The 13,848-nt window shown below is 41.4% G+C and overlaps 1 protein-coding gene and 1 long non-coding RNA gene across 8 annotated transcripts in view; one reads left to right on the top strand and one right to left on the bottom strand.

The window, feature by feature from the left end:
- Nucleotides 1-1,139: 1,139 nt before the first annotated feature.
- On the bottom strand, nt 1,140-2,772 carry LOC309626777. The gene is made up of 2 exons (XR_014243398.1): nt 2,658-2,772; nt 1,140-2,563 (listed from the first exon to the last, which is right to left on the bottom strand). It is a non-coding gene; the product is annotated as an uncharacterized lncRNA (long non-coding RNA).
- A 9,138-nt stretch (nt 2,773-11,910) lies between these two features.
- GABPB1 (GA binding protein transcription factor subunit beta 1) overlaps nt 11,911-13,848 on the top strand; it is a gene marked incomplete at its 5' end in the record, with an annotated part of 68,491 nt that continues 66,553 nt past the window's right edge. For 2 of the 7 annotated variants that reach the window (XM_082387974.1, XM_082387968.1), the window contains one exon: nt 12,138-12,155. Of the gene's footprint in view, nt 12,095-12,136; nt 12,156-12,611; nt 12,634-12,667; nt 13,217-13,848 lie in introns of those variants that run through there. The other 5 variants (XM_082387969.1, XM_082387973.1, XM_082387975.1 and 2 more) reach the window with 5 other exon arrangements.

Genomic DNA, 13,848 nt, shown 5'->3' with positions numbered 1-13,848 from the left:
TTCTCTTACTCTAACTTGAAACTCTCAATCTCTCATTTCTTAGTTTTCCAACTCTTTGGGCTCAAGCATCAAATCTTTTTTTAAAGAATCAAACATGTTATAACTTCTCCAGTAAGTCAGCATTCTTGCTTGGTCAAAGGACAGCTCTGTGGATAAAACTGGAGTTTGTGCTCTTACTAACTCTGTCATGTTAGGTTTCTCTGGCCTAGAGATGTGGAAATTCAGGGGCAGGGAAAGTACACCATGGAGCTGAAAGTCTATCCCACATGACCCACTCTGTAGGTTAGTCAGCATGGGGTTATTTTAAGCACAGGTAAGTCTAGATTTGCCTAAGTATGGTGATTTTTATTTGGGGATGGGTGGGTGACGGAGAATAAAGGGAGTGTAAATATCCAGATTGCACATAAAGCCTTTCTTGGATTCAAGTCTTGCTTTAACCACAAGTGCTTATAAAATCTGGTCTTTTCCCTCCACACACTTCAGGATGGGACTTTTGTTAAGCTGTGCCACACTATATATTAAGTATTCTTAAAGCTCCATTGTTACAACTGGCATGGAAGTAGGGGGTTGTCCCAAGTTCCCTTATATTGCAAACTTGGCATGTTCTTGGGAAGAGAAAGGAGAAAGCAGTGAGTGGCTGGACACGTTGCTCAGTGTTTCTACCTTGCACTTAGTCCATTTCCTGAGCTGTGTAGCTGTTGCTTCTAACTGAGGGTGGAGTAGGGATATAGGAGGGAGGAGGAGAGAGGTAAGTGTGTTAGGACTGAGCACCACCATCCCCCACCAGCTTTACTGAGATATAACTGATGCATAACATTAAGTTTAAGGCTCCTAACATGATGATTTGATATAGGTTTATATTGCAAAATGTCTACTGCAATAAGTTTAGATAACACACCTATCACCTCACACCATTTTTTCTTGTATTTTTTTTTTTGTGGTGAGAACTTTTAAGATCTATTCTCTTAGTAACTTTCAACTATACAATACAGTATTAACTATAGTCACTATTTTGTACATTAGATCCCCAGAACTTATCTAGCTTATAACTGAAGGCTGTACCCTTAGACCACCTTCACCCATTCCTCCCTCTTTCATCACATCCCCTCCCCTTACTCTATGCCTGGCAACCACAAATCTGTTTCTAAGAGTTTGGTTTTTTTAGATTCCAAATATAAGTGAGATCATACAGAATTTGTCTTTCTCTGACTTACTTCACTTAGCATAATGCTCTCAAGGTTAGCATAACGTCCTCAATGTTGAGCTCTTAATTTATGTTCTGAAAGTGAGATGAGAGTATCAGTTCAGTATCTTGAACAGTAACTGATACAAATATATGTAATAATCGTCAAATGAATTCTTGCAGAACCAAAGGTTGGTGAGTTTGGTCTAGAATTTTATCAATTCATTGCTTCATGGATTCCTTTAGGTACAACAAACCTTTAACTCCTGCTTTGGGACTCTAGCTGCCCTAACAGGAAAGGAGAGGACAAAGACCCCAGAAATCTTCCACATTTTCATATATGTTTGTCCACCTGTTGTGCCAAGCTTTCACTACTAAAAGGAAAACAGCATGGAGGAAAAGGTGGTCAGGTATGTCTGAGAAGCAGCATGGTATGGTAGAAATAAAACATGAATTTTGGGAGACAGACCAAATGGGGGGAAATTTTCAATTATGCTATTTTCTACCTGTGTACTACTTACCTAGAGTTTACATTTCCCTCATTTGTAAAATGGGGATGACACCTACCTTTGCAGAGATTAAATGAGAAAAATCTACAGGAAAGCATTTAGCAGCTGCTAAATAAATGCATGGTAAGTGAAGTCCAATTCATGCTCATGGCCAGCATTTAAATTCCCACGCTTAAGAAGACATTTAAGTTGAAGATTCTTTATATGTTAATTTCAGCAGGTAAAATTATAAGTCACTAGTTATACACAATCATAAATTATTTTAACAATTTTTTAGTACAGAAAATGTCAACATATACAGAAGTACAGAACAATACAAAGAACCTCCAAGTATTTGTCATTTAGCTTCTCCAATTATCATATACCCTAGACCACTATTACTTCCTTGATACTGCCAACAATTTACACCCTGTTGCAACACCACATTATTTTGAAACAAACCCCAGATATCATGTCTAAAAGACTCTGGATTAAAAAACTTAATCATAATACTATTATCATAACAAAACATCAAAGTTCAATAAAAGTAATATTTTTTTTGGTATCATCGAATATCCAATCAATCACCAGTGTGTACCACTACTTACAGCCCATCAAGTGAATGAGTTTAGGCCTGCATTTATATGCCTCTTATTCCAACTCAAGAGACAGAAGGATTCCAAATTCTAAGCCACTCCTGAGATGCAAGTTAACATTTGGGTATATTAAATAAATGGAAGGATTCCCCAGTAGTCACCTGCCATGCCTAAAGAGGTAAGTTTCCAAATTTTGCAGGAACTACACAGACAATATGTTGGTTGCAGTTAATTTGACGAAAGACAGGACACTATTAATAGTCATCACAATTTTTTTTGGATGGACCTTTATGAATCTGTGGGAAACAAGAGATACACTTAGTCAACTTCGGCTGCCATAACAAACTACCATAAAGTGGGTGGTTTAAACAACAGAAATTTATTCCTCACAGTTCTAGATGCTGGGAAGTCCAAAACTAAGGTGCTGGCCGTTTCAGTTCCTGGTAGGAAGCTCTATTCCAGGCTTGCAGATGGCCTCCTCACTGGGTCCTCACATGGTCTTTCCTCTGTGCCTCTGTGCTCCAGCTGGAAAAGATCTCTCTCATCCTCTTCTTATAAGGCCACTAATCCCATTATAAGGGCCCCACTCTCATGACCTAATTTAACCTCAATTACCTTCCAAAGGCACCATCTCCAAATACTATCACATTAAGGGTTAGGAGTTATGAATATTTTTGGGGGAGAGGGGGAGACACATTTAGTCCATAAAAGCCTACAAATTTGTAAAATGATTTAAAAGTGCCAACAAGGACCTAATGTATAGAACAGGGAACTATATTCAATATCTTGTAATAACCTATAATGGAAAAGAATCTGAAAAAGAATATATATATATATATACACACACACCTGAATCACTTTGCTGTATACCTGACACATTGTAAATCAACTATACTGCAATTTAAAAAAATGTTAAAAAAACAAAAAAAGTCTGAAAAGCCAGTAAGCTAGCATGCCACATTGAACTCTTTTTTTTCCTCTGTAAATTACCTTGGCTCCAAGTAACTGAGATTATCATTCCTGGAAATCTTTCTTCACACTCTAACATAACCCCCAGTGCAGGTGGACCCCATAGCCTAACAGCTCTATTTTCTCCCTCCCTGTGCCACTTCAGCACTGAAGCAAAATTAAATAAAAATCATTTTCAGCTCCTATCATATCAGGGGAGTTTTTCATGAAATGAGTAACTCCCTCCCTCTTACCAGGTTGATTCTCTGTAATTCAAACAAAGGCTGAAGGATCTTTTTAGATACTGCTAAGCTTGCAAATTTGTCACACACACACAAAAAAAGGGTAGGTGGAGCTGTTTGTAGTCATTCTTGGCACTTTTCCAGGTTTTTGCTGGCTGCTTCCACTGCATAAGCAACCATGTTTTTACTAGTTGTGGGTGTGTAGCTGCAGGATCTGCAGCAAATAATTTGTGTCCTGAACAAACTGTGTAAACCAAATCTCATTTCCCCCAGTTTAACCAAATGATTCTGTTACTGGTCCTGAAAATATTAGGTAGGACTTGAAATAATCTACCCTTCAAAAGTTCACAGGGAAATATCAAAAAATTTGGTAATACTCTAGTCTATCAGCAATGCTGGGGAGAAACATTTGGTACATGGAGGGCAATATGGCAGTACCTATTAAAATTAAAAATACACATATGCCCTTTTGCAGAGTAATTCCAGTCTGGGAACTGAGATGAGACATGCTTAAATATACAAGAAAAGATGTGTGTACAACGATACCCATCCAAGCACTAATTAGAATATAAAAGATTAGAAACTCATGTTCTGGACTTCCTTGGTTGCACAGTGGTTAAGAATCCGCCTGCCAATGCAGGGGACACGGGTTTGATCCCTGGTCCGGGAAGATGCCACATGCCGTGGAGCAACTAAGCCCATGCACCACAACTACTGAGCCTGCAGGCCACAACTACTGAAGCCCACACTCCTAGGGCCCGTGCTCCACAGTAAGAGAAGCCACTGCAATGAGAAGCCCACGTGCTGCAACTAGAGAAAGCCTGTATGCAGCAATGAAGACCTAACGCAGCCAAAAAAAAAAAAGAAAAAAGAAAAAAGAAACTCATGTTCTTCAACTGGATAATGACTGGTTAAATAATCTGCAGGGGTAAGAATAAAGGATGTATTTTATGCATTTATATGGAAAAGCCCAAGATGTCTTAAGTGCAAAGTGCAGAATATTGTATACGGTATCCTCCCTTTTATATAAAAATGGGGAAAAATAACATGTAAAGGCATGAAATAATTACATGTATAAGCATGAAAAAAAACTCTTGAAAAATACACAAGAAAGTAAGAGTAGAGGTTACCTTGGGGGTGGGAAATGTATAGATGGAAGACAGTGATGATGTTTAAAAAGTTTTTTGCACCTGTGGGTGGATTATCTATTTTAACAAATCTGACTGGAGGCTGTAACCAACCAACAATTATTAATTACCCACTGCCTTAAAACAGAAAGAAAGAAAATCAGGTTGCCCAAATGCAACCTTTACTCTGGGGTGTAAAATATAAGGTTGAGTGAAGTGGCTGTGCCTAACCAATTCCTGGAAATCAAAGTTCTCGGTGCTCCTGGGGGATTCTGAGATCAGTGACTACGCCAAAGAGTTTCACTTGCTTATTGGAGGTCTTCTCTAGAACTCGGAAAGAGGGAGTAGATAAAGACAGAAAACATCAGTCTCCTGCAATCAATTTAAAATTCCTCAACAGTCTGTTTTCCAAAAATGCACACATTATTCATCTGTAAATCTAAAAACACACAGTAAGAAACCAGTAATTGTATTGTGGTGGAACATCCTTCTTTGACTTTTTTTTAATGTTAAGATGCTATTCTAAGAGTAAATAGTTTTAGTAAACCTAGTAGGGAAAAGTCTTCCTCGTAGATACAGTGGATTACTCTAAACTTTGAGGAGGTATTGCTGCTTTCCAAAAGGCAAGTGTTTATCACCAGCAAAATTATCTTTCATTCTAAGTTATAATGTCCTTGGCTGGCAAAGCCATCTTGATCTTTCCCCTTAAAATTTCAGGTGACTGAAAATGCCTGTAAACAGTGAACACTATTATATAACATTTCAGTGTTTTCCAGTGTGAAGGATCCATACCACTGGTGATATGCGAGATGGTTCTTGGCAGTATGCAAACAAAGCAGCAAACAACAATGAATCACGTATGAGTTATTCCTGTTTCTCTTTCATGCTTTGGCATGATTTAACGCACTTGGCACAAGAGTATCTAGCTAGGCTTTAATAACTGACTTTGTTTTTCATTATACTAATTTTCACAGTTACCACCTTGACTTTTTTCTTATTGCCAGAGGTCTAGAACACAAATGTTTGTCTGGATTAACCATGCTCACAGAAGCACAACAAATATGAGAGTACAGGCACCGCTTTATGTTCCAGAAACCCTTGGTCGCAAATCACAAAATTCCAATGGTCTTTTCTCAGGGCATATCTTTCCTTGACTCAAATTCTCCCCATGGACTTAGATACTTGGCTCTACAGGCATGGTGTATTGCACCATACAAGCTGGAGTCAAGCTGGTTTTAAATGCTGGTTCTTTACCTTACTGTGAGTCTACAAAGTCAGTCTACCAAACGAAGCTCAACTGGCTACCCTGGAATTTGAGGGGAATAAACGAGATAACAAATATAGAACAGCTGGCACACAGTTCAACAGGTGCTCAGTAAGTGCTGATTTTCCCTTTTTCCTTTACCTCTCTCCTTCTTTGTCCTCAGTACTGTTTTTCTATATTCTCTTCCAATGATCGTATTCACGCCCATGGCTTTAATTATTACCCTTATGTGGGTAATTTCCAATTTCTATCACCAATTCTGACCCTTTTTGCAGAGTACCAAAACTTAGGTTCTAAATCTGTTTGAAAATTCCACCTTGATGTTCTGGCATGATCTTAAACTCAACACGTATAAAACAGAGTTTAAATAAAATCTTTCTCCAAATCATTTAGTTCATGCTATCACCATAACCTCCATCACTCAGACTCAAAATCTCAATCATCCTAACTCCTTCCCCCTTTCCCATCACATCTAATTGAACATCAGTAAAAATTTTATATGACATTTTAATAGCTTACGAAGTGTTATAAACAAAACAAAAATGTACGTTCTATCAAACTCCCCTCAGCCCCAGGTGGGAAAAATGATATTAAGGCAAGTTAGGAGATACACCCAGGTCATAAGCTAGAGAGTGGTTAGAGTCTAGATGAAAAACCAGTTAAGTCCTGAACTTGGGACTCCTCACTCCAATTGCTATGCTCTTTCACCATCTCATACTGCCTCAAGTTTTGCAGCATTTTTTTGCATCTGTCTCTCCTCTCCTTCACCACTGCCCACCCCAGAATTCAGGCCTGCCTTATCTTTCACATCCGTAACGCTTGGCTCAGTCAGTAAGGTAATAGTTGGTAGTCTGTATCCAGCATGGGATATTTTTTCTAACTTGTTAACTTCAGCAAAAATTTTAAAACCATGAAATATATAATACACTTACCGAAAAGTCATCCACCCCAAAACCGACACCTCAATGAATCACAAAGTGAACATCTATGCAATCCCCACTCACGTCAAGAAACAGAACGCTGCTAGCACCCCAGGAGCACCCCTACATACCCTCCCAAGCATTACTCCCCCACCCAAAGCTAATCATTTCCTTTCTTTTCTTTATAGATTTTACTACCTAAACCTGTATCCCTAAATCTAGTTTGGTTTCATGTGTTTTCTTGAACTGTGAATTTTCCAAAATGGCTATACCAATATACATTCATATTGTGTATAGTTTCATTTGTTCCAATAATGTATAGTTATTGTATAGTTTCTTTTGTTGCAATACTTGACATTGTATAGTGTATAGTTTCATTTGTTCCAATACTTGACATTTTGTTTTCCATTTTAGCCATTATTGTGGGTGTGCCAGTGTATCTCATTATGATTTCAATTTGCATTTCCCTAATGATTACAGAAGTCGAGCACTTTTACATGTTTATTGGCCATTTAGATATCCTCTTGTGAAGTGACTGTTTAAATCTTACCAATTTTTCTGTTGGGCTGTCTCTATTTTTTATTGATTTGTGGGAGTCTATAAATTCTGAATAGCAGCAAAACAGACATATTTCTATTGTAGAAATGAATGCATTTGTCGGATGCTATTAGAATACCACTAACTCCTCTTACTCTGCAGAACCCCAAATTCCCTAATGACCCTCTGGGAGGTAATGCGGTCAACTTCGTGCAGTCTCTCTAAACCAATGTAGAGTTATTGTGCCATGGAATCTGCTAGATACTTGGAATATAATGGCAAAAGAAGTGATTAGGGACAATAGCTTTGAAAAGAGACCTGTATTGGAATCCTGTCTCTAACATTTACCAGCTTGGTGACTTTAGGCAAGTTATTTAAACTGTTTTAGCCTCAGTATCCTCTTTGGAAAAATGGGGCTAATAATACGTATTTTAAGAGTTGTTATGAGGGTTAAATGAGACAATAATATGTAACAGGTTTTGCATAGTGGCTGGCAAACAGGAACATTTAATAAGTGGTAGCCATTATAAATTTGGTAATTTCCATGTAGCCTTCCATTTCGGTATAGGGGGAGAAACTGAGTAGATGTCCATTCCCCTATTAGCCGTTATAGTTCTCACTATAAAGTTAAAAAAAAATGGCACTGGGTTTAGATTAATCTTCTGGGAACTTGGTCCTTCTGACTCCCTTCATCAGAGTGTCTCTAGAGCAGTGCTTCAAAAATAATCTGTGGTGAAAGATCATAGATACTTTTATAAAATATAAAAATAAATCACTAGAGAAGGGAAATAAACAAAGAAAACAAAGGCATATACAACAATACAAGCCCCCAATTTTTATTAGAACCATAGACATATAATTAGTGTAACACTAATTGCTATAAAAGTTTCTAAATTCTTACTCTCAATTTCTGTAAATGCCTTGGACCAATAACAAAGGGTTTACAGATTGGCAGTGGCCCGTGGCCCACACTTTTGGTAGCACTGCTCTAGTGCACTGACAAAAATCTGACTTCTGAATTTGAAGGGCTGAGGTAGGTCCTAGAATGTGGAGACTCTACTGAAGGGTTGCTCTTGGTCCTGAGTCATCAGCTGGTCACCTACTGGACTTTTTCTAGCCTTAAGCACAACGTTGTGTCACTCCTTAGCTTAAAAACTACCCACTGTTCCCTCTGTCTCTAGGGTAAGATCCCAATCCTTTAACATGGCATCAAAGGCCTTCCAGGCTGGTTCCACACAACTTTTTTGGTCTGATTTTCCACTATTCTTTATTCTAGTAGACCTGCACTGTCCAATATAGTAGCAACTAGCCTCAAGTGGCCATGGAGCAGTTGAAATGTGGCTAATTTAGGAAGTAAAATTTTAATCTTAACTTTAATTTAAAATAAAAAATCTTATACATAATTCAATTACTGCAAAACTTTTGAAATATGTTTGGAATGATTCGAGTATGTGAATCTACATTTTCAATTGTAAATTTTATGAAATCAATTATTGAGATATGCTATAAATGTAAAAAACACACCAGATTTCGAACACTTACTTAGTAATGAGAAAAAGAATGCAAAATATTTAAAAATATTTAATACTTTTTAATATTGATCACATATGAAATGATACTATTTTGGATATATCGGGTCAAACAAGATTACTTTTTATTTTTTTGTTTTCTTTCACTTTTTTAATGTGGCTACTGTAAAATTACATATGTGGCTTGTGTTATATTTATATTGGACAGTGTTGGCCTAGACAATCATGCCCCAAACCTGGAATCACTCTTGATTTTTCCCTTTCCCTGTCTGATTCATTAGCAATATAGGTCGGGTCTAATCACAAAATATATCTTCAATGCATCCACTTTATCTCTACTGTTACTATCCATGTTACTCCATACCTTAAAACCCTTCAGTGGCTTCTAGAGCTCTGAAACTTACCAAGGCTGCAGACTTCATCTTCTACCATTCCTTTCTTTGCTCTCTAGACTTTAGCCACATTGCCTTTCTTGCTTTCTCACCAAGTATTTTGCCTTACTATTCCCTTTGGTCTTGAATACTGCCCTCAACTTATTCCCATTCAGGTCTTAGCTCAAAGAATACCTTCTCAGAAAGGCCACTTTTTTTTGTGGCTGTGCCACACGGCTTGCCAGATCTCAGTTCCCCAACCAGGGACTGAACCTGGGTCACAGCAGTGAAAGCCCAGAATCCTAACCACTAGGCCACCAGGAAACTCCCAGAGAGGCCAATCTTCAAAATTATGTCTGCTCTCTCTTCCCAGAGAAATGCTTCATCCAAATACCCTTTTATTCTTTTCATAAAGGATATTATGTGATATTACCTTTCCTCTTCTTTTATAAAACTTGTTTATAGTCTGTTCCCTCCACGGAAACAGGAGCAGGAACCTTGTTGGTCTTGTTCCTGCTTAATCTGTTCTAATGTGTAGAACAGTGCCAGTAACAGTTGCTCTCGAGACAACTTACACGAAAGAATACCTAAGTGCCTACTAGACATATCTGCTTGGTTGGCTCGTAAGCACTTCAAATTCTACCCAGTCAAAACAGAACCACCTTCCTCTCGTAACATGTATTCCTCTTCCCTTCTAATCTCAGTGAAGACATCCTCCTAACTGCTCCCTCAACACACTTGGGAGTCATCTTTGACATCTTTTCAGTCATTCCCTATCCAGTCAACCAAATCACCAAGCTCTCAACAACATCTTTGGTCATATTCTTCACTCCTGTTTGCCACTATCTCAGTCCAAGTCATTACTCTCTCATAGATTGCTGTTTTCTCCAAACTGTTTTCTTTGCCTCTGACTTTTGCGTAACAGTGATCTGTCTAAAATACAAATCCAATCTGACTGCTTCTACTTAAAATCTTTTAATGCCGTTGTCTTAGCTCTCAAAAGCTAATTTCTGCAAATGGCATTCAAGGTCTTTATGACTAGACCTCTTCAGACACATCTCTAGGCATTCCTGAAAAAGCATTATCTTCTTTGCCCAACAATTTCTCCAGAGTTCTCCTCTTAACCTTTGCATTTGTTGCCTCACCTGTCTGGAAGGTTCTTCTCCAACTCCCTTATTAAAGCTAATTGCTTCTCCAGTCCCATTCCATGCCTCCCTGACAGGTAAGTAAGGGATTCCTCCTATATAAAATTTCACAGCATTCAGCAGTTTACCCTCATTATACTGCTGATGATGCCTATTTACTTGTCTGCATTCTACAGCATAAGATTAATGAGGGCAAGGATTCTATAACAACCATTAGCTGAATGTTTACTCAGATAAACTCAATGTTAAAGAGAAGCATGGGACTATCGAAAGAAGCACTGAAAATATTAAATTGAAAGAAAAATAGAATACGGCTCCTATGCCATTCACTTTGTTTCTATTTTAGGCACAACGCTTTAATAAGCTACACAAAGACTTTACAAATCTCTACATCAATAACACAAAAGGGTAAGTGGAGAAAGATTGTTTATCTGAGGCCACCCAAAATCAGTAGACAACAGGTATTTCATTTGTTTGTAAACTCTTCTAGATTAAAATCTTGGCGCTCTCTCACATATTCCCAATTCCTAGATATAGGAAGCCAAAAACTGTAAGGTTAGAAGGTTGGAAAAGTCATTCCCAGACTCATCTGTTAAAAACATTACCAGTGTAGTGGGTATTTTAGCAAAATCATCACAAGTAATTTAAACTCGTAAGACTCTTACTTTGTAAATCACCATCCACAAATAAAATTTTGCTGCTTTCTTAATAAAATACAACACAACAAAAAGCTTGACATTCCAGCCACGGAAAAACAAGACTTCTACCTCTGAGGTTACAGTAATCCAAGGGAATTCGGCGAGCAGTTACGAAAGGTCTATGAAGTATAAGCCATCAACAGAATGCTTAAAAAAAAAAAAAAAAAAAAAGGCGGGGGGGTGGCTACAGGAATATGTACGTTCTCGTCACGAACTTTACTTGTTCAGTTTAGGTGCAGTGGAGAAATAACATCCGTAGTTCCTCCCCTTGTACCTCAACAGCGACTCCTGTCCCAGTCAGCCTAGTGGAATCTAGGGCCGCTTCAAGTTAAATCCTAGCTTTCTCACTGCCCTTCCGTCTCCCAGGACTCTGCTAGATGGCTCAGCTTAATCTGGAAGGGGTCAGGATTCCCCGTCTCTCAGCTTTCACGCCGAAGACATAACGTTAGCACACGCACTTCAGCCTCCCACGCCTGGCCCCGCAGAAAGTGGCGGGAAGGCTAGGTGGCCGGCCTGCGGCCCCGCCGCGCACATGGCCGGCCGCAGCTCCTACCCCCGTGCCGCGCAGGCGCCAGGCGAGCCGGGACTTGCGGTCGCCGACAGCGGATCATTCCGCCGCTTTCTTTGTGTGGCTCAAGTTCTAGAAATGGCATATTTTCCTCCCCTTTGTTAAAAAGAAAAATCAGGCCGTCTCGCCCCCTTCCTCCCGCCGCAATGGGATCGGGGAGTGGGAGGGAGAGGGATCTGCTGACCAGGGCAGGGGCGGAAAGGCTCAGACGAGGGGCTGACGAGGGCCGGGTCCGGGAGGGATGCTGGGAGCTTTGACTCACTCGCACACCATGTGTCCCTCCGCGCGCAGCACAGGGGACTTTTCGGTGGGGATTTTGGGCGCCGACCAGACGCGGCATTTTCGGAAAATAGCGCCCTGTGCAGCTGAAGCGCTTTGTGTTTAGCTGGGCCGCGTCAGCCCGGCCGGGTACGAGGCGCCTCGGGTCCCCGAACCACCTCCTGCTGCTCCCCGGTCGCCGCTCCCGAAGCTTTTCCAGGTCAGTGCGGGTCTGTGTAGGGCCCTGTTACCACCGGATGTGGAAGTTGATCTCTTCGCTGGTAAAAAATAATTCCACTTCCCCCGGAACCCAGATCATCCCCGCGATTTCCTGTTTATTGCATTAAGGCGCCGGGTTTCCGGGGCTCTTGGCCCCGCTTATTCCGCGGGGGTCGGCGGGGTCGGTCTGGGCCCCCGCTCAGCTCGTGCCGCCGGCGCGCTTTGTCCGCTCGCACCCCGCTTCTGGGAGGGGCGGGCAGACATGGTGGCGGCCGCCGCCCCCTCCTCGGCCCCGGCGAGCTGCGGCCTCCCCGCGGCTCATAGGTCGGCCGGTCCCGAGCGGCCGCCCCGGGGCGGGATGGGGTCGGGCCGGGGCTGCGGGGGCTCTGTTGGAGGCGGGCGAGGGAGGGAGGCAGGCAGGCGCGGCACGGCCTTGGCGCCCGCCGCCCCGGGAGCCGCCGCTCTCTTTGTCTGGGCGGCTTGACCGCACCGCCGGGCTCACCGGAGCGGGGAAGGGACGGCGGGGGCGGCCGGCTTCGGGTGAGCTGCGCTGCTGGGCCCTCGGGGCCGGGTGGCGGGAGCGGCCGCGGCGGGAGCGGCCGGTCCGGACAGGGTTAACGGGAGCGCCCGGCCGGTCCTGCGCTGGGCCGCCCCGGCGACTGCCTCGGCCTTGGGGACTCGAGTCCCGGAGGGGACGAAGCCAGCCGCTCAGGATGCTGGGCACTTCTGTTCTTGGGACTTAGCCGCCGGGATCTGCGGGTGCAGGGCCTCGGGGGCGAAGTTGAGAATTTTGCCAGGTCATTTCTGCCTGGGCACAGTTAATCAGTGTGTATTTAGTGTGTTTCGTTGAAACTCTCCTGCCGTGTTGAACCAGCGTGCCTAGCCTCAGGGGTGCATCGTGAAAACTGAAACCAAAGGAACGATATAGGCCTGCTTTGTGTGTGTTTTCGCAGTTGAAGCCTGTTTTCAGTACACAGACTGTTGCTTTAAACCTGATTGGACTGTGGCGAACAGACATCTGTTCAAAGGAGGGGCAGAGACCACAGTACTTCTGAGGGGGGCTTGGTAGTATGGAAATATTTTAAGTGCTCTTTCTGGACACTGATTTGCTGTCTCGATTCAGGCAAGTTACTTTCTGAAGTACAGTTTTTATCTCGAAAATGGTTTGATGTAGTGAGTAAGTGATCCTTGTACAGTAGTCTGCCATCCCAGAATTAAAAAAGCACCATAGTTTATTATGCAGAAGTTCGTGGTCAAAAGTTCTTTTTGCAGATAGTTTATCTCACACATAGACCCAGCCAGCTTACTTTAAATTTCTTCTCACTGACCTGTAACCATCGACCTTGACACTTCCACTTTCAGGCTCAGATTTTGAATTTAAGGAAACTAAAGACGGCTTTATCTTTTTTCTTAACTTTTCTCTCTTTTGAAGTATTTATTTTTCCAAAAATAACAAAAGAAAAATCCATTGTATGTTCACATCAGTGACCTTTTAGGCAAGAGTGACATTGTTTTGCATTTCTGCAAGTCTTTAATGTCAGGTTTAACAGAAGATAGCTAGATTCTTAAACCTACTTCTGCATTCAATCTGATGTGGTGTCACACCATGTAACCACTGGAAAACACTGTATACTCATGCCTTTTTTTAAAAACTAAAAAATGTGTCGTTTCTATCCTGCTCTCACCATACAAGTCAAATCACAAGTGTGTTACAAGACACACTTAAAAAATATGGATAAGAAGGTTGATTCCTGT

Source organism: Balaenoptera borealis, assembly GCF_965194805.1.
Source record: "Balaenoptera borealis genome assembly, chromosome: 3".
Lineage (NCBI taxonomy): Eukaryota > Metazoa > Chordata > Mammalia > Artiodactyla > Balaenopteridae > Balaenoptera > Balaenoptera borealis.
The sequence above is the reverse complement of the archived record's forward strand: the minus strand, read 5'-3'. Positions and strand labels throughout refer to the sequence as shown.